This window comes from Podarcis muralis, chromosome 15 (genome assembly GCF_964188315.1).
Source record: "Podarcis muralis chromosome 15, rPodMur119.hap1.1, whole genome shotgun sequence".
Classification (NCBI taxonomy): Eukaryota; Metazoa; Chordata; class Lepidosauria; order Squamata; family Lacertidae; genus Podarcis; species Podarcis muralis.
The window spans coordinates 32,608,068-32,632,401 of record NC_135669.1 but is presented as its reverse complement, the minus strand read 5'-3'; the positions used below and the strand labels follow the sequence as shown (position 1 = coordinate 32,632,401).

The following is a 24,334-nucleotide window of genomic DNA, read 5'->3' as shown; positions in this document are numbered from 1 at the left end:
CAACCAACGCTCGGGCCGTCGCAAACACCTCAGGCCCACAGAGGCTGAGGAATAGGCCCCGCTTCCGATCCTGTGATACTGCTGTCAGTTCGTTGGCTTGGAGGTAGCAGTCGAACCGAGCGAGGTAGGAGTCCCATGATTCAGAGGCTGGCGCAAAAGGCGGTAGAGGCACAAGTGAAGCCATGATTCCGATGCCGGCGTGAAGGGCGATGGATGGAACACAGTGCTCTAGCCAGAACAGTCAGCTCTGAACTGGTTCTGCCCAGTGATTTCGCTCAGTGATTTCGCTCTGTGATTCAGCTCAGTGATTCAGCTCAGTTCAGAGGCTGGCCGCATCTGGCTGTGCTCTGATGTCCATCGATCCCATCCTCGTCGCCAGTGTTAAGTCGTGGGTTGACATAGCAGCCGGCACAGCGATCTCTTCAAGTAGCTCTTTATTATGGTAAGCTGGAATAGAACTGACTGTGAACAGCTCAGCCGGCCTGTATTTATAGGCAGCCGGCTGTCACATTGTAACCACAACAGCCCCAGAGTTCCCGCCTAAAATAACTGCCGCGGACCTGAGTGAAAACTATCTACAGACCTGAGTGAAAACTATATACAGTATCCCCCTGTTGGCCCAGGGTGAAACTACACTACATAACAAGGTGCATTCACTTTTAAACATGAAATGAATCCGATTTGTCCCTAGGCAACCACAATCCTATCCTGACATTCCAACCACATTACATCTATTGCTGGAATTAAACTTTCCCTACAGTCAGAAGGATCAAGTTGGCAAGACGCTTTAGACATCGCAGATCCCTTCCTCCGATGAAGCACACACCTCGAAAACCACATCCAATTAGTCTCCAACACAATATACTCTCTTTTGGTGCCAGCCTCCACTGTCTGCTGCTCTTGCATTAGGGAATTCAAAGTCCCTTTGCAAGATTACATCTTCTGCGCTTCAAACCTGAAGAACACTATGGGGAAAATGCGGGAAACCAGGGAGACCAAGCTCCCGGGAGACATGCGGTGCAGTTTCCAAGGGGAGAGGATGCACCCTGTCAAATCCTGTTCATTCTGAGAGTGCCAGGGAAAAGGGTGGGAGAAGAATGCAAAAGGCCAAATGCGTGTCTGGAGGATGCTTCACAAACTTTAAAGTGAGGTTACAGGGAACCAGGCAGAGGGCCTTCTCGGTAGTGGCGCCCGCCCTGTGGAACACCCTCCCTTCAGATGTGAAGCAGCTATCCTATCTTTAAAAGACATCTGAAGGCAGCCCTGTTCAGGGAAGTTTTTAATATTTAATGCTGCACTGTTTTTAACATTTGATTGGGAGCCGCCCAGAGTGGTTGGGGAAACTCAGCCAGATGGGCGGGGTATAAATAATAAATTATTATTATTATTATTATTATTATTATTAAGCGGTTCAGAAGGGAGCGGGCCAGCTTGCCAACTGGGACCTGCAAGAACAAGGATGGCGAAAAAGAAGGATGCATTCTCTTCAGGGCAGCCAGCAGTGGGAGCAGTCGGAGGCAAAAGCCAGCAGAGCAATAAATGCAGATTTTACATGTATGTAGTAGGCTACTTTCTGTACACACACACACACACACACACACACAGTCAATCATCACTCTCTCTAGCCCAGACAATGAAGAGGCATTATCAGAGCTCAAAGACACAGTCCAGCCAGGGAAAAATATTTGGCGTGTGAAGCAAGGCCACTGATGTGTATGTCCTGGGGAGGGTTCTGAGGGCCTAATAAAGAGGACTGAAGGACCACATTCAGGCTTTGGGCCTGAGCTGCTCTTCGTCTCCTTCCATCATCCCTAGCCACTGGGCCTGATGGCGTGGGAATTAGACTTTAGTTCCCATTTGGCGGAAGTATGCAAAAGACAGCCCTGGGTCGTCTGACCCTCCCGTTCTCTTTCCCCTCCTATAAAAGCTACGCAAGTCGCCCTTGTTTAAAGTTTAAAGAACTAATTGCTTAGTGTACTTGCAGTTGCGGACTGAACATATACACAACGCAGGTTGTGTATGTTAAGTTGTGGGTGAACATATCAGACGACACAGCGATTCTTCAGACAGCTCTTGTTTATTCACAGGCCAGAACAGAACTGAACTGAAGGGTTCAGCTAGCCTGCTTATATAGAGCTCCACTACAACGCAACAGTAACAACTTTCTGTAACTATCCAATCACTGAATGTCACTTTCAATCCCTTATTTGCATATGTGGACCTGAGTGAAAACTATCTACAGTATCCCCCTGCTGGCCCAGGGTGAGAACTTCAGTACATAGCAGTGTGCATAGATTAAACAGTGACAGATGACCTAACATTTACAGGCAGACTGGTGTTCTGACTCTGAGGCAGACAGCAGCACAATGCAACACACCTGCTGCTCTCATTTTGACTCACAAGTTGGTTAAGAACTGAACCACAGAGTGCATGGCATCATAGCCCTTCTACAGCCCTTACATATGCATTTTGGATGCTAATATCCCACAGATGGGAGCCAAGCAACAGCTAGAGGAGAGCCAGGGGTTCACCACCCCCGTTCCACAATGTCTACCACCACGTATCTGCCTTTGGTGTTGAGTGCTTGGAAGTTTTTAAAAAATGTTTGACATTTTATTATGGTTTTTTGATATGTGTTGGAAGCTGCCCAGAGGTAACCCAGCCAGATGGGCGGGATATAAATAATAAAGAGATGTTACTACCCATCCTGAGGCTCAGATCCTCAGGTGCAGGGATGCCAGCGGATGGTGCTGAGCAAATCAGCACACACACATATATGGGTGGGCAATTTAGCGCCCAGGAATATCTTCTGGGGCGATGAAAGCTTTGCCCCACATGCTGAAGACCTGGATTAGACTGTAGATTCTTCCACCAGAATCCGCAGAGCATCTTTCTGCATCTAGGCTACACGCAAACAGATGGGAGCTTTTTCTCCTGAGTGTCCTTGCCGCCTTGCTCACCCTCCTCTTAATGCCAAGGGAACTCCTACTACCCGCCCAGACACCCTTTGTTTGCAACCCCCTCAAACTGTTTCAATTCCGCAAGCTTCAGCCAGAGCTCTTTATTCCTCCAGCTCTATAAACAATTATTGTCTCTTGAAAATGTTCTAATCATCTAGAAGCACAAAGAACAAATTCCTCTTGCAAATAAATCACTTTCTGCAAGAGGCTTCGGAATAGGGGGAGGATAGAATGGCCAAAAATATCTTCATTTTGGAAAGAAATATCTGCAGTGCCTCCCACACTGTATTTGCTAAGTTGTGTTACTTAAATCCTGCAAATTTAACTTTTAGTTCTCTGAAGGCATACTGGGAAATCCGGGCTGGGGAGCATCTTCGGCCTTTCACATGAGGCCAAATTTGCATTACAGTGGTACCTTGGGTTACATACACTTCAGGTTACAGACTCTTCAGGTTACAGACTCTGCTAACCCAGAAATAGTACCTCGGGTTAAGAACTTTGCTTCAGGATGAGAACAGAAACCGTGCTCCGGCGGCGCGGCAGCAGTGGGAGGCCCCATTAGCTAAAGTGGTGCTTCAGGTTAAGAACAGTTTCAGGTTGAGAATAGACCTCCAGAACGAATCAAGTACTTAACCCAAGGTACCACTGTATTATAAAAGCAGAGTTGAAAGTATCTGTGCAATAACGTATTGAATACACACAGATTTTCAAGACCAGTCCCAGAAAATCTGGGATAACCATGGAGCTGAATAGAGCCTAGAAGAGAGTGTAGCCAGATGAAAAAGAGAAGAGGGGCTCTTTGCACCTTTAGTTAACACCTCTCTTCCAGGCAACTATTAAAGGTACAAGAGCCCCTTTCCCATCAGCTTTGGGTGGCCATTTGTTTCACTTGACAGGGGACTGTTCTCTATTTGGAGCAGGCATCCGCAAACTTCGCCCTCCAGCTGTTTTGGGACTACAATTCCCGTCATCCCTGACCACTGGTCCTGTTAGCTAGGGATGATGGGAGTTGTAGTCCCAAAACAGCTGGAGTTTGGGGATGCCTGATTTGAAGGCATCCTCTATTTGAAGGGCTATTCTGTCCAAGTCTAGTTTAAAGATGAAGAAGCATTGAAGCCACTTTTATGCAGATCTCTGTCCTCTTGTTCAGTAGTGTGTAAGGAGCCACCTGACGCATAGGCTTTATAGTCCAGCGCTTAGCCAAAGTGGTGCCCTGCTGCTACAACTCACATGATCTCTGGCCTTGCTGGATTGGGCTGCTGGAAGTTAGAGGTCAAATGTCACCCCCAGGTCACCACATTGCCTAACTCTAATGGGAGTGGGGGAGAAATAGCCAAGGTCAGTTTCTGATTGGCTGCATGATCTCAAAAAAGGTCATTTCCCCAACAACTATCTGCAAAAATGATGTTTGCTAGCAACAAGTGTTCACACTGTGTGTGTGTGTGTGTGTGTGTGTGTGTGTGTGTTGTGCCCAGTGGATGTTAACAATCAAAAGCAGCAAAGCTTCTTTACGTCTCGCAGGACCCAGGTGACTCTGCTGAGATTAGCCGTTACCGCATTTAGTTCTATAAAGGGTTTATCTTAGCCCTGCTAATCAAAGCTGGGTCTGGATGCTCTCCCAGGCAGAACGCCTGAGCGCGATGCAAAGAGAGCCATCAAAATGCTAATTTGCGCTGACTAGGCCTGCCACAATCTCAGCGGTCAAGGCCGCCTTGCACACAGCTCAGTCGAAAAAGATCAGGCTAGCCCAGCTAATTATTCCCGATTGCAAGGAAAGCTGCTCCCCGATAGCTTTCGGTAATATATGCATCTCCTCTGCTTCCAATCCAAAGTTAGGAACATAAGAAGAACCTGCAGGATCAGGCCAATGGCCCATCTACTCCAGCATCCCTGTTCTCACAGGGCAAACTAGATACTCAAGCTGGACCCAAGAGCCCTTTCTCCTCTTGTGGTTTTCCTACAAATGGTATTCAGAAACATTACTGCCTCCGACCATGGAGGCCGAGCATAGTCATCTTGGCTAAAGGTAAAGGTAAATGGACCCCTGACCATTAGGTCCAGTCGTGGCCAACTCTGGGGTTGCGGCGCTCATCTCGCTTTATTGGCCGAGGAGGCGGCGTACAGCTTCCGGGTCATGTGGCCAGCATGACTAAGCCGCTTCCGGTGAACCAGAGCAGCGCACGGAAACACCGCTTACCTTCCCACCAGAGTGGTACCTATTTATCTACTTGCACTGGCATGCAAGGTTGCACTGAACTGCTAGGTTGGCAGGAGCTGGGACCAAGCAATGGGAGCTCACCCCATCGCAGGGATTTGAACCGCCGACCATCTGATCAGCAAGTCCTAGGCTCTGTGGTTTAACCCACAGCGCCACCTGCATCCCTGTCATCCTGGCTAGTAGCCCTTCTCCTCAATGTTAGAAATTAGCCAGGAGCCAGGCGCATTTTGCAACAGACATCGTTCCACGTGCAACCACATGGAGATCCCTGGATGCCAAGTTGGCGACTGACATCTCTATCTGGCTGGCCTCTCCAGCTCTCTTAAGCAGGCAAGCGGAAGATCTCATTTTTTTGCATTTATAACCCACCTTTTTCTCCGGGGAGCACATGGCTCACTCCCCTCCTCTCTTAATCCTTACAACGACCCTGTGAGGGAGGTCAAGAGGCTGTGAGTGACTCCAAGATCCCGGAATGAGCTTCCTGACAGGGTGGGGATTCGAACCCTGATCTCCTAGGTCCTAGTCCAACACTCTCACCACTACGCCACGCTGGCTTCCTAGAGTACGTCTGCTATGGAGCACTTCTATAACTCAAGCAGGTAGATAAATAAATACGGGGAAAGCAAACTGTCACTTGGAGAAGGGTCTGAAATATTTTCCTTGAAGCTTGAATTTGCTTCATTCTGTATTATTTGATGTTTTCATGCGTTGCAAACCGCTTTGTGATTTTTTTCTTTAAAATATAAAGCGGTACAGAAATGAAATGAATAATGATAATAATAAATAATAATAACAATAATAAATACCACTGTAAAAAAAAAAGGCGCCTAGATATTCCGTCATTAGGCAGTCATGCTTCTGAATACCAGAAATACTGGAAAGTGCAGGAGACAATGATCTTGTGCTTGAATCTGGCTTCCAGGTTTCCCCACAGGCACCTGAGTCACCACAGTGAGAACGGGATGCTGGAATAGATGGGCCACGGGCCTGATTCACCAAGCTCTTCCTATGCTCCTCCATGTATTTGTTCAATCCTCTTTTAAAGCCAACCCAGTTGGCCGCCATCTTTGCCTCCTGTGGGAGGGAGTTCCACAGTTTAACCAGGCGCTGAGTGAAGAAGCCCTTTCTTCTCATCAGTCCTGAATCTTCCCACATCCGGCTTCCCACGAATTCCAGTGCTACGAGAGAGAGAACTTCTCTCTTATCCACTTTCTCCCTCCTCAAAGCTGCCAGCGACAGCATAACTCACGGCAATCTCATTAAAACAACACTTAACAAGGCACTGAAATCCGCAGCTTTAAAACTGCATCAATAGGTAAAGGTAAAGGTACCCCTGCCCGTACGGGCCAGTCTTGACAGACTCTAGGGTTGTGCGCCCATCTCACTCTATAGGCCGGGGGCCAGCGCTGTCCGGAGACACTTCCGGGTCACATGGCCAGCGTGACATCACTGCTCTGGCGAGCCAGAGCCGCACACGGAAACGCTGTTTACCTTCCCGCTAGTAAGCGGTCCCTATTTATCTACTTGCACTCGGAGGTGCTTTCGAACTGCTAGGTTGGCAGGCGCTGGGACCGAGCAACGGGAGCGCACCCCGCTGCGGGGATTCGAACCGCCGACCTTTCGATCGGCAAGCCCTAGGCGCTGAGGCTTTTACCCACAGCGCCACCCGCGTCCCCGGTGCATCAATAAAACTTCCTAATAACCAATTTAAAAAATATGCATACAAGAGCACTTCGCTGAGCTACCACGCTGTCCTAAGCACTCACTATGCATCTTTTAAATCAACCTCTCTCCAAACAGTGAGGGCCACCAACCTGCCTGGCTTTCGAAGAGGAAGGGGAAAATTCATTTTGAAGAGGGCTGTCAACTAGGCATGATGACTCTTCTTCTGCCTCCACAGTTGGAGGCAACAGTGCTTCCTAATATCACTTCCTGGAAACTGCAGGAAGAGCGAGTGCTCTTGTGCTCGGATCCTGCACGTAGATTTCTCACAGGCTCTTAAGATCTTATGCCCCTCTCTCCCTGTTGTCCAAAGGGCTTCCGAAGTTTGCCGACATCCCATTAGCTTGTCACGGCTCCATTTTTTAAAATTGGAATTTCCTTTTAGGAACAATTCCCAGGCTGCTTCCCACCCCATTAAGAGGGGTGGGGCTTTGTGTTTTAAAACAGGATCCACTTTGGAAATGGCCCAGCTGGTCAGCAGAAAGTGCAAAAGGTCAGAAATGGAAATCCCAGGGATGGGAGGCCTCTTCATGTTGTTGTGTTGTTGTTCTTAGAGAACACTTTCTCACAAATTGTACTTTAAAAAAAAAAAAGATCCCAGAAATATGGAATCATCATTAGATTTGAATGCAAGGCTGCTGCACCAAGGATCTGCTGTCCGGTTAGAATTCCGGTATCCAAACCACCCTGAATCTATCACCACCCCAAAGTTCATGCAACCTAAACATTTGGACGTGTCCAGGCCTGGGATATCCATCAGGGGAAAATAAGTACAGTGTTTACAGCTTACAAAACTCCCAAGGGCCGACAAAAAAAAAAAAAGTTTGGCACTTACAAAAGGACCACCATTCAATTCCGGCAAATTATTGTTTAACTTAGCAGACTTTACTCAAGAAACAAGGTATATAGTAAGTCTTAAGTAAACTAAACATTAACTTGGCGGCTGCTTTTGTTAACAAGATCAAAGATTACATCTTCAAATTTATTTTTCACAAAAAAAAAACCCTCATTCTCAGTTGAGAGCAATGCAAATGAAGGCAGTAACGTACATAGATCAGCACAGGAAGACCGACCTAAAACCATTTTTGATTCCCAAACTGACCAAATGTTTTCTCTGCAAGGTCAAAGGAAAATGGAAAAGCCTCCCCATTGTCTTTTCCTTCACAAATCCTGTCTTAAGGGCACATTTAAGATATGAATAGTGTGTGAGCCTGTGACCTGGCTCAGGAACTAAGTATTTATCATTGCAAAAGACTGGCCAGGCTCCCCAGGGTATCCAATCAAGTAAGCATTAGCAGGTAATCTGCCAGACAGGAGATAAACAACAACAGGAGATAAACAACGCACTCAGATTTCTGCTGTAGACCGCCCTTTCTGTGATGTAGGTATAATGTGTCTGGGGGTGGTGGTCTTGAGCTACACCCCTTCTGTGATGTATGTATGATGTTTCTAGGGGTGGTCTTGGACTCCAGGGCAGGCAATTTCAAATGTCTATATAAGGGCAGGCACACCTTTGTTCGGGGTCCTCCTCCTTTTCTGCATGTGAGGGGAGCACCCTGTTGCAACAGATCAATAAAGATCAGGCTTACTAGCTGCTTTGCTTCTCAATATTCTCTGGTTGGTCTCTGTTATTTTCTCCTAGAGCTGGACCATAAAGTAGGCTGATCGCCGAAGAATTGATGCTTTTGAATTATGGTGCTGGAGGAGACTCTTGAGAGTCCCACGGACTGCAAGAAGATCCAACCGATCCATTCTGAAGGAAATCAGCCCTGAGTGCTCACTGGAAGGACAGATCGTGAAGCTGAGGCTCCAATACTTTGGCCACCTCATGAGAAGAGAAGACTCCCTGGAAAAGACCCTGATGTTGGGAAAGATGGAGGGCACAAGGAGAAGGGGACGACAGAGGATGAGATGGTTGGACAGTGTTCTCGAAGCTACCAGCATGAGTTTGACCAAACTGTGAGAGGCAGTGGAAGATAGGAGTGCCTGGTGTGCTCTGGTCCATGGGGTCATGAAGAGTCGGACACGACTAAATGACTAAACATCAACAACAACAACCAATAGGGAACCTACGTAAGGACTCTATACGGGCTCTTGGACACCCCATTAGGGAACAAGGGCAGATTTTGCTTACAACACCAATGGCCCATTTAGACCAGCGTCCTCTTCTGACGTTGGCTAACCAGACGCCTGTGGGAAAACCACGTTCTGAGCACAAGAGCCCTCTTGCCTCCTGTGGTTGCCAGCAACTGGCTTTCAGAAGCATGGCTGCCTTTAATTGCGGAGGCAGAGCAGAGCCATCACAGCTAGGAGCCATTGTTAGCCTTCCCTATCCTCCTTGAATTTGTCCCATCTTCATTTAAAGCCATCCAAGGGGAAGAAGCCATCACAGCCTCTTGTGGGAGGGAGTTCCACAGTCTCTCGCTGCCCACAAATTGGAGTGCATACAGAACAGGCAGGTGTATTTCTGAGGGCAGGGGAATTCTACGGTTAGAAACAGTTCCAATTTGCATCGCCACACGATGGACGGTGCCCTCTGGTCCGAAGAATTGGTGCATCAAAAATTTCGGCTTTCGCTGGTGTGGGCTGGATGGGAGGGGGAGCCTAAATGCAGATTGCCACCCACTCACCCCTCCATTCACGCTCGTAGCATCAATCCAGACGAATGCCAGATTCCCAACATGCAAACATTTCGCAGATTTTGCAGCGGAGCCAAATCTAGTAGGTTGTTGTTTTGTTAGCTCCCGGACTTTACAGCAACAGTGAAATTAAAGCAGATAGCTTGAGGAGCGGGGGTGGGGTGGGGGTGGGCGCATGAGTATGCATTATCTCCATGTACACACCAGCAGATTTTTTAAAAATGTGCAAACATGAGCTCTCTTCCTGGAAGCTGGTTTCTCAAAACAATCTAAACACGGCAAAGAGGGACCTGCTTGCCAAAAATCCACTCGGAATAATTAAACGGGAATAAGGCCCTTTCCCTCCCTCCCTCCCTCCCCCCCCCCCGCTCCCCATCTGCTTGCGGCGAAACCATAAATCAAAAAAGGGAAGGGAAAATTGCAATTGGATTCTCATTACAAAAGGCTCGCCACAGACGATGGACCTACGGTAGCTTCAGACGTGCGCAAGATGTGATTTATGACTCAGCAACAAAGTGGGGGGGGGGGTTGCCACATAGGAGAAGGACTTCGAAACAGAAAAGCAAGGTAGAATCATACAACCATAAAATTGTAGAGTTGGAAGGGAGCACCAGGGTCATCTAGTCCAACCCCCTGCAATGCAGGAATACTTTTGCCCAACGTGGGGCTCAAATCCATAACCCAGAGATTCTGATGCTCTACCGACTAAACTATCCCACAATTGTGCTGTATTATTATTATTAAGCTCCAGATCATGCCCACCAGAAGGAAACTTCTTTTCCCTTTTAATTGCCTTCTTCCCACGCACACTCTCCACACCGTTTTGAACAGGATGATATTTTGAGGATAAAGGTACTGTAAAGGTAAAGGGACACCTGACCGTTAGGTCCAGTCATGGACGACTCTGGGGTTGTGGAGCTCATCTCACTTTATTGGCTGAGGGAGCCGGCGTACAGCATGTGGCCAGCATGACTAAGCTGCTTCTAGCGAACCAGAGCAGCGTACGGAAACGCCGTTTACCTTCCCGCCGGAGCAGTACCTATTTATCTACTTGCACTCGACGTGCTTTCGAACTGCTAAGTTGGCAGGAGCAGGGACCGAGCAACGGGAGCTCACCCCATTGCGGGGATTCGAACCACCGACCTCCTGATCAGCAAGTCCTAGGCTCTGTGGTTTAACCCACAGCGCCACCCGCGTCCCATTTTGAGGATGCAGGCAAGCAATTTCTTATCCTCTGGCCTTCAAACATGGGTTTTGTACAAGCACACTCAACCCTAAAATAAACCGTACAATTTCCTTCTTTATATTTTTTTAAAAAGCCATTTCCAAAGGAAATGGACCCATTAGTTTGCGTGCTTGGGAAAATTAGCGTGCAGCTGAGAGTATTCTTTGGCAACAAGAAACGAGGGAGGGAAAATGCTCGTTTCAAAGTTCTCCCCTTGCGGTCGCATGCATTTCTCGCAAACTATAACTCCTGGTTGTGCAGGCGGAAAATTATTCCCTGCACTGGCAAAATTATAACTTGTTGAAATTAAGTTCAAGGTTCCCCAAAGATTCTGTTGAAAGCTTTACATTTCCTTACGGTGCTCACATATGTTTAAAATTATTTTCATTGACTAGGGGCACTCATTATTTGGGGGGCACCTGCCCGTTGCAGCTCAATGCCCTTGTTTTGTGATTGCAACGTAGAATCAAAGAATTAGCTCAGTAGGTTAGAACATGGTGCTCAGCATGAGAAAGTTGCAGGCTCAATCTTCATATGGGACTGCTGCATATCCCTGCATTGCAGGGGGTTGGACGAGACGATCCTCAGGACAGCGTTCAAAATTCACCAGGGACCAGGCCCATTTTGAATCTGGCGCGGGTGGCGCTGTGGGTTAAACCACAGAGCCTAGGACTTGCTGATCAGAAGGTCGGCGGTTCGAATCCCCGCGACGGGGTGAGCTCCCGTTGCTCGGTCCCTGCTCCTGCCAACCTAGCAGTTTGAAAGCACGTCAAAGTGCAAGTAGATAAATAGGTACTGCTCCGGCGGGAAGGTACATGGCATTTCCGTACGCTGCTCTGGTTCGCCAGAAGCAGCTTAGTCATGCTGGCCACATGACCCAGAAGCTGTACGCCGGCTCCCTCGGCCAATAAAACAAGATGAGCGCCGTAACCCCAGAGTCGGTCACGACTGGACCTAATGGTCAGGGGTCCCTTTACCTTTACCTATTCCGATAGAAGGCAGGGACGGCTACAAACTGGACCTAATGGTCAGGAGTCCTTTACCTATCGGCCACTTGCGGCCAAGTGAAGATGCCTGGGCACCAGGATGGCGTCTGATGTCTCCACCATCTGAAGATGCATGCCTGGGGATCACTGGATCTTGACTAGCATCCTGTAGAATTCTATCTGTTATATTTTATATGCACAATCAGAATTAAATCCAGGAACCAAAAAAATAATGCAGTCATACCTCGGGTTACAGACGCTTCATGTTGCGCTATTTTGAGTTGCGCACCGCACTGCACCCGGAAGTACAGGAACGGGTTACGTCTGGGTTTCGGCACTTTGCGCATGTGCAGAAGCACCAAATCATGACCCATGTGTGCGCAGACGTGTGGGGCGTGGGTTGTGAACGCTGCGGGTTGCCTCCCGCACGGATCACGTTCGCAACCCAAGCGTCCACTGTCTTGGTAAATATGACTTTCAAGCTGTCTGGCCCCAAAACTGCAACTAGGCATTCTGTTTTGGCAACTGTAACCCTGGTTTAAGGAGCCATTGGGCGCCTAGCTTGTATATGAGAGTTTCTAACACTGCCTCAGTGAATTCTATGAATTGTAGAGTTGGAAGGAACCCTAAGAGTCATCTAGTCCAGCCCCCTGCAATGCAGTAACTCCAGCTAAAGCATCCATGACAGATGGCCATCCGACCTCTGCTTAAACACCTCCAATGAAGGAGAGGAACCACCTTCCCAGGTAGTCAAGTCCATTGTCAAAAAGCTCTTACCGCAGAAATTTCTTCCTGATGTTTAGTCAGAATATCCTTTACTGTCATTTGAATCCACTGGTTTGGGTCCTACCCTCTGGAGCAGCGAAAAACAAGCTTGCTCCATCTTCCATGGGTGGATAAAAGGAAGAGAGTGACAGAGACTGGATATCTCACCCATCTTTTGCTTTGGCTCCAAGCACTGCCATCCGCATGTGGCCCCTGACCGCCTTCCCCTAAGGCAATGTGGCCCTCAATCCTGAAAAGCCTGCCCACTCCTGATCCCAGTATTCTAAGACAGGGCCTTTTCAGCAGTAGCACCCCATTTTTGGAGCTTCCTCTCCAGAGAGGTCCTTTTGGTGCCAACATCATTATCTTTTCTTAGCACCATATGAAGAATGTTTCCATTAACTTTTGTTCAGGCCTGCGAGGTTTTCTGATCCTGTTTTAACTTCCCGGAGCTGCTCTTTAACGGTTGTAAGAGCAGCTCTGTTCCGCATCCATGCCTAACTTAGCAAGTCCATTACTCTTAATGGGTCTACTCTGAGTGAAATTTAGTCGCATTCCACCCATTGCAAGCATGTCAGTAAAATATTCAAGGCAGGCCAGACAGAAATCCAATTAGCGAAATTTCTCCCTCAATTTACCGCCCAGAGGGGCAGTGGGGAAACATCTCTCTTCCTGAAATGCTTCTGAAAGATCCATTTGCAGTGCTAACAGGAGGTCAGCTGTGTTGCAGTCGGGAGCCGGTGGTAATATGCAGCCAAGCCGGGAGCGAGAAGGCCAGCCAGGCCGCAGCAGAGACATCTCTCCTTGTCTGGTTAGCACATTAGGAAACTTCACCAGGTAGATGAAGGCCATTTGTCATCTTGTAGGCTCCTCACACCTGGCCAGGTGCATGCCAAACGGATGCACTCCGGTTTATGAAGAGGACGTGAGGAAGAGGAGGCCTCTCTTAAAACCACTCAGAAGCTACTTGAATTTGCTTTCACTAGAGGTATTATTTTCTTGACAGTTTTGTATAAGGGGCAACCAGTTTCCCACAATTCTGGACTTCTCTCTTCCATAGACTCTCCCAGCTCACCAAGCCCTGTTACCGTCTGAGTTTCTGACACCACCTCACCCCAAATCTTCTCCCTCTGACCACTCGTCGTCGTCCCACCACCAATCCCCGGGCTCTCAGCCTCCTTCCCCACCATTTCTCTGTGTCCAATCAGTCCGTGACAGATTGGCAGCAGTTTTCTGATGTTTCAGAAAGGAGCCTTTCCTAGCCTAATCTGGACTTGCCAGGAGTTGAAACTTCTGCATGCAAAAACAGAGTTCCCTGGGAAAAGGGACTTGATTGTCAATCCATTCTGGGAACTGTTCCCCTGGAAGAGGAATACAGTGGACGCTCGGGTTGCGAACATGATCCATGTGGGATCCATGTCTGCAACCCACAGCGTTTGCAACCTGCAGCGACGTGTCTGAACATGCACAGTTGCGATTCGGTGCTTCTGCGCATGCGCAAGACGCAATTTAGCGCTTCTGTGCATGCGTGACCGCCGAAACCCGGAAGTAACCCGTTCCGATACTTCCGGGTTTTGGCAGTTTGTAACCCAAAAAATGGGACGCGGGTGGCGCTGTGGGTTAAATCACAGAGCCTAGGACTTGCCGATCAGAAGGTCGGTGGTTCGAATCCCCACGACGGGGTGAGCTCCCGTTGCTCAGTCCCTGCTCCTGCCAACCTAGCAGTTTGAAAGCACGTCAAAGTGCAAGTAGATAAATAGGTACCGCTCCGGCGGGAAGGTAAACGGTGTTTCTGTGCGCTGCTTTGGTTCGCCAGAAGCAGCTTAGGGGTCCCTTTACCTAACCCAAAAAAATGCAACCTGAAGTGTCTGTAACCTGAGGTATGACTGTACAGGTCTCCCCACAACTTTCAGCACCCTTAAGAAACAACAGCTCCCAAGATTCTTTGAGGGAAGCATGATAGTTTAGAGCAGGGGTTGTCAACCTGGTCCCTATCGCCCACTAGTGGGTGTGTCAGGATTCTAGGTGGGCGGTAGGGGGTTCTACGGCACAAGCTGAATTCTCCTTCCATCGAGCACTGGTGGGCGGTAAGGAAATTTTACCATCAAGAAAGATGCATTAGTGGGCGGTAGGTATAAAAAGGTTGACTAGCCCTGGTTTAGAGTGATATCATCGTGCTTTAAATGTACGGCGTGCGGATGTGGCTGAAGTCTGTCCCTGCAAAATCCCAAGCAAACAGGAAGAGAAATCCAATTAGGGATAGGGGAGAAATAAAATAATAATAAATAAATGAGAGAAACCAAAACGGAGAGAGATTTGCCCATCCTTAAATCTAACACATGCCGTGTGCAGGATTTATTGCTTCCAATTTCAGCTTCATCTGATGGCTGCCTCTTTTGATGTTCCAGAACAACTCATCGGAACACAGAGACAATTTACTTCATGTTCTGAATGAGTGAGAGATATTATACCATTTCCCACTTTCACGCCCCAGCCAGAAAGCCTGTGGTTGTTTTTTAATGCCAATTCCCCATTCCACACACGCACACACACCCAAAAAACTGGGAGATGCAGCTGGGAAACTGCCAAAGCTCCCTGACACCTCCTCAGCATGAGAAAACCCACTGTAGGATTCATCCTGCACACAGGCCTTCTGCACCAGGAAGGCTACAGGAGACAGGGCTAGTACCTTCATCCCTGAGACATCGCAAGGAGCCCAGCCACCTCACCAGACTCTACAAGGCCAAGAGCTTTGCAGCTTCTACCCCAGTCACAGAAGGGACTCCCAGCGAAGTGGAGAGCTGTCTCAGGCGTCATGGGAGCTGTCATCCAACAGCATCACAAAGACAGCATCTTGGCTACTCCCGAATCAGAGCATCGGCGTGGTCCGCAGTCTTCACAAACCAGGCACCTGCCGGGTGTTGCTGGATTCCAACTCTCCCCAGTCACTCACAGCCAGAGATGAGCCTTTGGGCATCCAGCTTATCAGTTATAGCATTACAACAGTGGGAGAAAAAATCTCCTCTCTCTACTTTATCCACGCAGTGCAAAGTGTTTTATTACAAAATGAAGCTCACGACTTTGGACCAACAGCTCTCTCTTTCTCAGCTGTACCTACCTCACAGGGCTGTTGTGATTAAAAAATGGGAAGAACAGAATCGTGCTACCTTGAGGCTGCATATAAATATATAAGGAACAGAGGTTTTCCATAATGTGTGGTCTGTGGCCAACCGGTGGTTTACACCCTTGTTTCAGTCAGCCTGCAAAAAGTTTGCAGAGAAATCAAGGATATCTTAATTCGATCTTCTCTTTCTATTTTATTTTTTTGCCAGTGGAGATAGAGGTCATTTTGACCAGAGCTGGATTAACAAACAGACTAACAAGGTTCTGGCCTACAGTTTTCAGAAACACAGAACGGGGGCCATTTCCCCCTTTAAAATGTATCTGTTAAAAATGCTGTTTTCTGCAGCCTGGTCTAGGGCCTGTGATTTCACAGTTCAGTGCTGCTTTGAGGGAGATGTCAGTGATAAAGGCACAAGGAAAACGAAAAAGTCCACTAAGTGTTTCTCAAAGATCCTCAGCAACAGAAAAAGAAGTTTTAGAGCGACAGGTCTAGAGAGAATCGCCAGTGAGGCTGCCTGCTAGATGAGTCACTGGTCTGAGCTTGCCTGTTTCCAAACCCAGAGGCACACCCAGAACAGTGACTCATTCAAGAGCACCAGGGTGAGCTTCTCAGCAGTTCATCCATGCACCAGAGGCAAACAACACTTTTTTAAAAGTTGAAAAAACAGGGCTGTCCGAAGAGGGAAAGGGCGACCCAAATGTTCAATGGGGTAGATAGAAGATCAACTCTCCTACAAGGAAAGGTGGCAGCGTTTGGGATTTCAAAGGAGACATGATAGAAGTTTATAAAATCATGCGCAGCATGGAAAAAGTACGGTAGATAGAGAAAAGTTTTTCTCCCTTCTCTCATAACACCAGAACTTGTGGACATTTCAATGACAGAAGATACAGGTTTTAAAAAAAAGGACTTCTTCACACAGCACAGAGTTAAACTATGGAACTCCTTGCCACAGGAGGCAGTGGCAGCTACAAACCCTGATGGTTTTTAAAAGAGGACTGGACAAATTCATGGAGGGGAAGGCTATTATTGATGGCTACATGGCAGGGACGCAGGTGGCGCTGTGGGTTAAACCACAGAGCCTAGGACTTGCTGATCAGAAGGTCGGTGGTTTGAATCCCCGCGAAGGGGTGAGCTCCCATTGCTCGGTCCCTGCTCTTGCCAACCTAGCAGTTCGAAAGCAAGTCAAAGTGCAAGTAGATAAATAGGTACCGCTTCAGCGGGAAGGTAAACAGTGTTTCCGTGCGCTGCTCTGGTTTGCCAGAAGCGGCTTAGTCATGCTGGCCACATGACCCGGAAGCTGTACGCCGGCTCCCTCAGCCAATAAAGCGAGATGAGCGCCGCAACCCCAGAGTCGGCCACGACTGGACCTAATGGTCAAGGGTCCCTTTATCTTTTACATGGCAGGCAGCAATGCTTCTGAATACCCGTTGCTTGGAACCACAGGAGTTCTCCTGTGTTCGAGTCCTGCTTTCAGGTTTCTCACAGGGCATCTGGTTGGCCAATGAGGATGCTGGACAAGATGGGTCACTGGCCTGATCCACCAGGCCTTTCTTATCTTCTTAAGGAAAAGTGCTTTCCATTTCTGCAGGGCTAAACAGAAGCATTTTTGTGGCCACCACAAGTTTGGGTAAGCCGGGTGTTAGGTAAGCCACAAGCTCTTGAACCGGATGGCAGAAACCACAATGAAATAAGTAGTGTTAAACCCCACAGAAGACAGCGGGGAATACCATGAGGCCTTTCCTGGTTCTTAACCACTGAACAATTAAAATAAAATAAAATACAGTGGTACCTCGGGTTACATACGCTTCAGGTTACCGACTCCGCTAACCCAGAAATAGTGCTTCAGATTAAGAACTTTGCTTCAGGATAAAAACAGAAATTGTGCTCCAGCGGCACAGCAGCAGCAGGAGGCCTCATTAGCTAAAGTGGTGCTTCAGGTTAAGAACAGCTTCAGGTTAAGAACGGACCTCCGGAACGAATTAAGTAGTTAACCTGAGGTAGCACTGTATATGAAACGGGGATGGGGGAGGAGGTACCATATTTATTTGCGACTTGCCATCAAGCCCCACACTCCTGTTTTTTGTTCTGCTAACCTGGATAAACCAGTTTATGGAGGAAACAGGGAGCAGGTGGAAAACTCAGGAGCCTTGCCAATTCAGCATTCAAAAACAAAAGCACATACCATCTCAGGAGAGCTGAAAAGCTACAGCAGTTTAAAAAATAAAAATAATGAAGGACACCTACAACATACAATGAGCCCCCGATCCATTCTGGAATACGGGGAAAGCATCAAAAATAAAAGGCCTTCTTTGAAGTTTCACACACAAACACAGACTCGAAGGCAGCTAGGAGTTATCATTGCCTCTTTGGTACATACACATCTAAAGGAGACCTTGGGATCATCTCCAGAAGGTGCTGTCTAGAGAAGGAGGAATGGGGAGGAGGGGAGAATGAAGATAGAGACGATTTCCCCAACCCAAAAACCACCCAAAACAAAACCATCTGGAAGCTGGGGAAGATGTGTGAAGGAGAAGACTGAGCAAAAGGGTGGTCTCCGACACGTGGCTGCCCACCCAGGTTTGCAGACCAAAGGACCCCCAAAGTGTAGCGGTCTCAGTAAGGCACCTTTTTCACTTCCAGAAACCAGAGGAGCAGGTTAGGGGGCTTGCGAAACCTTAGTGCAAGGACGGCCAAACCCATTTTCTGCCATTCTCTCTGCCCCCACCCAAGATGAATCCACCAATTTTGGATTGGCAGCAAGGAAGAAAGATAGAAATTGAAGCAGGCCCAGCACTGCAGCAGGCAAATGGGAATGCAAGTTGCTCTTTCTCCCCCAACGTCAAACTGAGGAGCAATAGCCCAGTTGCGGACGGTCCTTTGCGGCTAATGGGCCATTGCTCAATAATCCCTGTCTGCCCGCAGCCAGTCCTCACTCTTGCCTACAACCAGCCCGGATGACGCCCTGCCTGTCAGCTTCCTCCTCCTTAGAATCACTGAATAGCAGAGCTATTGGACGGGGCCTCCAAAGGCCATCTAGTCCAACCCCCTGAATGCAGAAACAGCAGCTAAATAATCCCTGGCAGACGGTCTGTCCAACCTATGCTTAAACACCTCCAGTGTCGTCCCTTGTAGAACTCAGCAGGGCCAAGGAGGAGGGCAAAGCTGGAGTTAGCTGGCTTTGCTATCGTTGGCTTGGGCGCCCCCTACTGTAGGGCTCCCTGATTTTCGCCCTACCAGCCATCACTGCAACAACACACACACCCCTACTTAGCTGATCAATATGGATCCAAAGGCCTGGGGTGTGTGTGTTGCGTGTATGGCGACAGCAAAGACTTAGTGGTTCATCCTAAGGTGGTATTTTTCCACTGTCTCCAAAAAACGGGGAAACGGAACAAGCTTTTTTTAAAAAAAAAAGAAGGAGAGAGATACTCTTTGATAGAAAACCTGGAGAGTCAAGACTGACAATTAACCAAGTTGACAGCTCAGCAGGGCTTAATTAGTGCCTGGGCTTTAATTATTGTTTATTGCAATCGTTATCTCACGCCACCTCATTCTGGGCTGTTCTGTTCTGCAAACTGCCCTGTGATTATTATTTTTTTAACGAAGAGAGAGGTACTTAAATGAAAAGTCATCATCACTACCATCACCTATCCACCAAGGGTCACAGATTGAGCCTCACTAGACCCCTGCGAGGTAGGCCAGGTTAGCAGACTGGCCAAATAAAGGTAGCCATGTTCGCTCATTACAGCAAATACACACAGATGAGTCTTGAGGCCCCTTGAGGCATCATGGGTGGGGAGACTAGAGCGCTCCAGGTTTTTGAGGGACTTGAATGTGACTGTTTGGCCACATTGCAAGTCCAGCAACATTTGGAGGGCCACAGGTTCCCTAACAAAGATTTCAAAGGCTTAAAGAGAGATTTAGCAATGCAATCTTACGCCTGCCTGTTTGGAAGTCCCATCGAGTTCAATGGGACTTACTCCCAGATAAGTGGCTATAGGAAGGCAGCGTTATTATAAGATCATGGGATCAGAGTTGGAAGGGACCCAAGGGTCATCGAATCCAGCCCCCTGCAATGCAGGAATCACTCTCCTGTCCTGTAGCTTCCAGCAATGTGCCATTACATTGTGAGATTGCATGGACCACAGAATTCCTTTTCCAGAAACTGACTCTACCGCTTATGCCACAATTCATTTCTCTGACCCTTAAGGTGCCCCAAGGACAAACTCTCCCTTCCAAACACTTTACTGGAGTCCCATCTCTAGCTCCACCTCGTCTTTTAACAACTGAGGGTGGTATCTGACGAGGAGTTTTGGAAAATAAAAGCTCAGCAAGCTGCTCAAGACAGAGTCAGTTCATCGACTCACCTAGCTCAAGATTGTCTAATATTCCTAGAGATAGCTCAGTTGGTAGAGCATGAGACTCTTGACCTCAGTGTCCTGGGTTCGAATCCCACATTGGGCAAAAGATCCCTGCAGTGCAGGGGGCTGGACTAGATCAGTGTTTCCCAACCGGTGTTCCGCGGCACACTAGTGTGCCGCGAGGTGTTGCCTGGTGTGCCGCGAGGTGTTGCCTGGAGGGAGGCGGGCGAGTCCAAAAAAGGTTGGGAAACACTGCTCTAACACACGCCAGCCGGGGTCTGCCTCCGCGTTGCATCAGCTTCCTCGCTCTCGGCGCTCTGCTTGCCAGCCTGGTGGCCTCTGCCCCGCCCCGAGACTGGAAGGGAGGGGCGGGGCTTCCACTGCGGCTGCGTCTCTGGCTCTTTCGACTCATTCCTCCTCCGAGTGGGCTTGAAAGAGCGGCCGATGGATGAATCGGCCAGCGCCCCTGAAGCCTTGTGCAAAGTAGAGGAGGCGGAGAAGCGACGGCAGGGAGCTTAGGCGCCGCATCCGGCTCATTGCGGGAAGTCAAGATGGCGGCGGGTAAGTGTGGGAAGCAGCTTTTTCCCTCCGCCGCCCCCCTCTCACCGGGAATAAAGGGGGCCCCGCTGGGGGGTGACGTTGTAGAACGCAGAGTTCTTATTTTGGGAAGGTTTGAGGGGTCGGACTAAGCGGGTTGGGGGCTGGTCTGGGCTTCCGCTCCCTCCCCTCCCCACGGAGTGTTCCTGCGGTGCAAGGAGGCGCTCTGAGCCACTGCTCTGGGAAAGGAAGGAGGGCGAGGCGGCCTGGCCAAGTGCAGGGGAGACCCGTAGTGGGGAGCAGGGGGAGGAGGAGGCACCGAGGAATGGAGGCGGGGGAGACTCCCTCGCTTTGCAGAAACTGCAAAAAACAAGGCAGGAATTGGGTTTGTTTTTGTAGCTCAGGACGTGTGCCTAAGGCGGCCGCCCCAATTATCCCCTAGCCCGTCTTTCCAGGTGCTGCCCCCCCTCCACAAAGGGCCATAGAACTGTAGAGTTGGCAGGGGTCCCAAGGGTCATCTAGTCTTAAGTTTCTCTTTCAAAAAGGAAACGTGGGTTAAAGCGGCGACGCCGCCCCCCACTCACTTTCCTGCTCTGGCTTCCCTAACAGTTTTCCGAGTTGCGTCACTGGATCCAGCCCCCTTTTCCACAGGTGACACGGGGCTGGAGGGAGGGAAAGAGGGCTTTACGTCGCGCACAAAGGCAGCCTCCTAGAAGCGCTCTGGGCTGGCGCCGTTTCGCCGAAGGCGCCGGAGGACCCCCACCCTCAGCTCCTTCAGAAAGGACTGGAGCGGAATAGCCCTTTCTCTTCTTCCCCAACCCTTGTCGTTGGAGGAGTCCCTCAGTCCCTCGCTTTGCTGCCTCCTCCCCCCCCCACCCCCAAAGCTTGGAGGTTCCCCGGCAAGGGGGAGGGGAAAAAATTGAAACTTACACTTTCGTGCGTCCCTCCCGGCGTGACGCTGCGCGCTGACGTCACGGGGCTGTAATGGTGGTGTGCCTCGAGATTTTTTTCATCAAACAAGTGTGCCTTTGCCCAAAAAAGGTTGGGAAACACTGGACTAGATGATCCACCTGGTCCCTTCCAACTCTACAGTTCTATGATTCTACAGTGCCTGGCAGCAGCTCTGCAGGGTTTTTCAGGAGGTGCCACTAGGGATTGAACCTGCGTGTACAGCAGATGCTCTGCAGCTGAGCTGCGGTCTTTCGCTTAAAAGCAAAGCAAGATTCTAGTCCTCATTGTTCTGAATAAAAGGGCTGATTTAAAGAGTAGCACAGGAAGCTGCCTTGTGCTGACTGCTGTCCACACTGACCAGAAGGTTTCAGACAAGGGACATACTCAGCCCTACCTGGAGATGCCGGGGACTGAACCCAGGAACTTCTGCATGCAAGGCAGGTGCTCTACTACTGAACTAAAGCCCTTCCCTTCTTCAGGGCTGGAAGACAGGGACTCTAAGACTGCCCCCCCAAATAAAGATGTGCCATGCCCTTTTCTCTCTGTCCCTTCCCACACCTGAATGTGGAAAGCTGGGGGCCCCCAGAAGCTCTGTGGGCAGAGCATGAGACTCATAATGTCAGGGTTATGGGTTCGAGACCCATTTGGGGCAAAAGAATTCCTGCCTTGCAGGGGGTTGGACTAGATGACCCTGGTGGTACCTTCCAACTCTATGATTCTATAATACTACAAGGCTAAGTCCCATAACCCCTGCCATGCTGGCTACAGCTCAGTACACCTGCCATGCATGCAGAAGTTCCCAGGTTCAATCCCTGGCGTCTCCTGGTGGCGATGGGAACGTCCCCTGCCTGAAACCCCAGAAAGCAGCTGATAAATGTGTAGACAATTCTGAGCCAGATGGGCCCCTGTGGGTAAGGCAGCTTGCTATGTTATTATTTAAACCTGACCTGGGCATAGAATCATGAGGACCGGAGCCTCGCTCTGTTTTTAAGGGAAGAGCCATAGCTCAGGGATGGAACCCCTGCTCTGCATGCAGAAATCCCCAATGGCACCTCCAGAAAGGGCTAGGAACGTCCCCTGCCTAAAACCCTACAGGGCTGCTGCCAGTCAGAGTAGGCTAAGGGAAGCCCACAGGGTATCCCCTAGATGCTACTGCTGTCTCTGACCATTGGTCATGCTAGCCCAGCCTGATGGAGCTGCAGTGATCCTAACATCTGGAGGGCCACAGGTTTCCAGCCCTGGCTTAGAGAGAGACGCGATTCCGGAGCAAAGACTTGAGCTATGCCCTTGAATCTCTCGCATTAGGAAATTCATTCAGTAGCGACACCTTTTCTACTCTTCCTCCGACCCTCCAACGCTGGGACGCTGGGGGTTCAAGTCTGCTTAGGCGCACTGTCTAGATATATTATTTAGCTCCATCACCAAATCTTAGCCGAAAGCACCACTTTAGTTGGTGGCGACACTCCACACATGCTCAGAAGGCACTATTCTCTTCTTTCACATTTCCAAAACCCTGTGCTGCAAAACCTCATTTGTGTTTTTTACGGGGGGGGGGGGTTGCATCTCCTCACCTCCAAAGACATAAGCCACACGTTACACAGACCTTTCAAAAGGTTGAAGAGCAGAGTCAAAAGCCGTCGGTCCGCAGTAGGACCCGCAGAGAGGTCGAGAGAAAGAAGACCCCCCATTCATCTCCCCCTTTTGCTTGGGCAGCACGCGCCCCTCCGCCCGTCTCCTCCTCTTGTCTGGTCAAAACTCGCATTCCGCTCGCTGATGGGGGAGGTTGGGGGCGGCCCTCCTCACATGTTCAGAGGCACCCTTCCTCCGCTCGAAGCCCTGCGCTGCCAAACCCATCTGGTTCGGGGGTGTCAACCAGCTGTCACCCCTCACCGCCCCACAGACGTGACGCGACCCACACATGAGACACAATGGCCCTTTTGGAAGGGGGGTGTGCGGAAGAAAAGGACCCTTTGCACCGCCCAAAGCTACTGGCTCACAGAGAGGTGCCGATTCATTATTTCCCCCACCGATATCAAACCCCTCCAGCTGTTGCACGGATCTGGATCACGGATCTGGAGAAACAGAAAATGCAAAGGCGCTAACCTCTCTAGCTGGATCTCTCTCGATCTCCCTCTCTCTCCCCTTGAGATGCAGCCGCTCACCTGCTCCGGCTCCTTCCCAAGGAGGCGGCTCCCTTCCAGCCGATTCCCCTCCGGCTTCTGCTCGCTCGCAATTCCAGCGCGGAGCCCCGAAACAAAGTAATCCGGCCAGCCTCCAATCCGCAGCCCCGTAGCAAGCCCGGCGCCGCGCTGCGCGGACGCTGCTTCTTCCTCCTCCGCCTGCTCGCGGGTTGGCTTTGTGACAGGCGGCGCGATTGGCAGGCGGCCCGCTCGGCTCCTCATTGGCCCGTATAATTGGCTGGCCCGCCGCGCGCCTCGCTATTGGCCGGCGGAGCGAGCTTAATTCTCGATCGGCTGCCCGGCGTTCGGCAGGAGGGAAGGTTGCTGCTGCTGCCTGCCCGGGCTTGCAAGCTAGGTGGGGTTGGATTATTTCTCCCCCCCCCCATTTTTTTTATTGGTTTTCACAAAATTATAAACAAACAAACACATAAAACAAACAAACATAAATCATAACCTTATTAAAAATTACACTTATTAACATTAAGTGACTTCCTCGCTTCCCCTTGGTTGAATTTCAATGCATATCCTTTTAACGGTTTTTCCAAATCACAGTTCTTATAAAGTTTAACTCGAACATTAACATCCTTAGATCTTTTCATTTTGAAATTAAACATATTAATTCATCACTTAATTTATAAAAAATCCTAAACTGATTAACTATCTGCA

General features: G+C 49.4%; 1 protein-coding gene across 3 annotated transcripts in view; it reads right to left on the bottom strand.

Annotated features, from left to right (window-relative positions):
* CAMKK1 (calcium/calmodulin dependent protein kinase kinase 1) overlaps window positions 1-23,835 on the bottom strand; it is a 99,641-nt gene extending 75,806 nt beyond the window's left edge. The window contains exon 1 of one of the 3 annotated variants that reach the window (XM_077919442.1): window positions 23,592-23,835. The gene's annotated coding sequence lies outside the window, so the exon portion shown is untranslated. The remainder of the gene's footprint in view (window positions 1-23,591) is intronic. The other 2 variants (XM_077919443.1, XM_028707682.2) reach the window with 2 other exon arrangements.
* Between the last annotated feature and the right edge of the window lie 499 nt (window positions 23,836-24,334).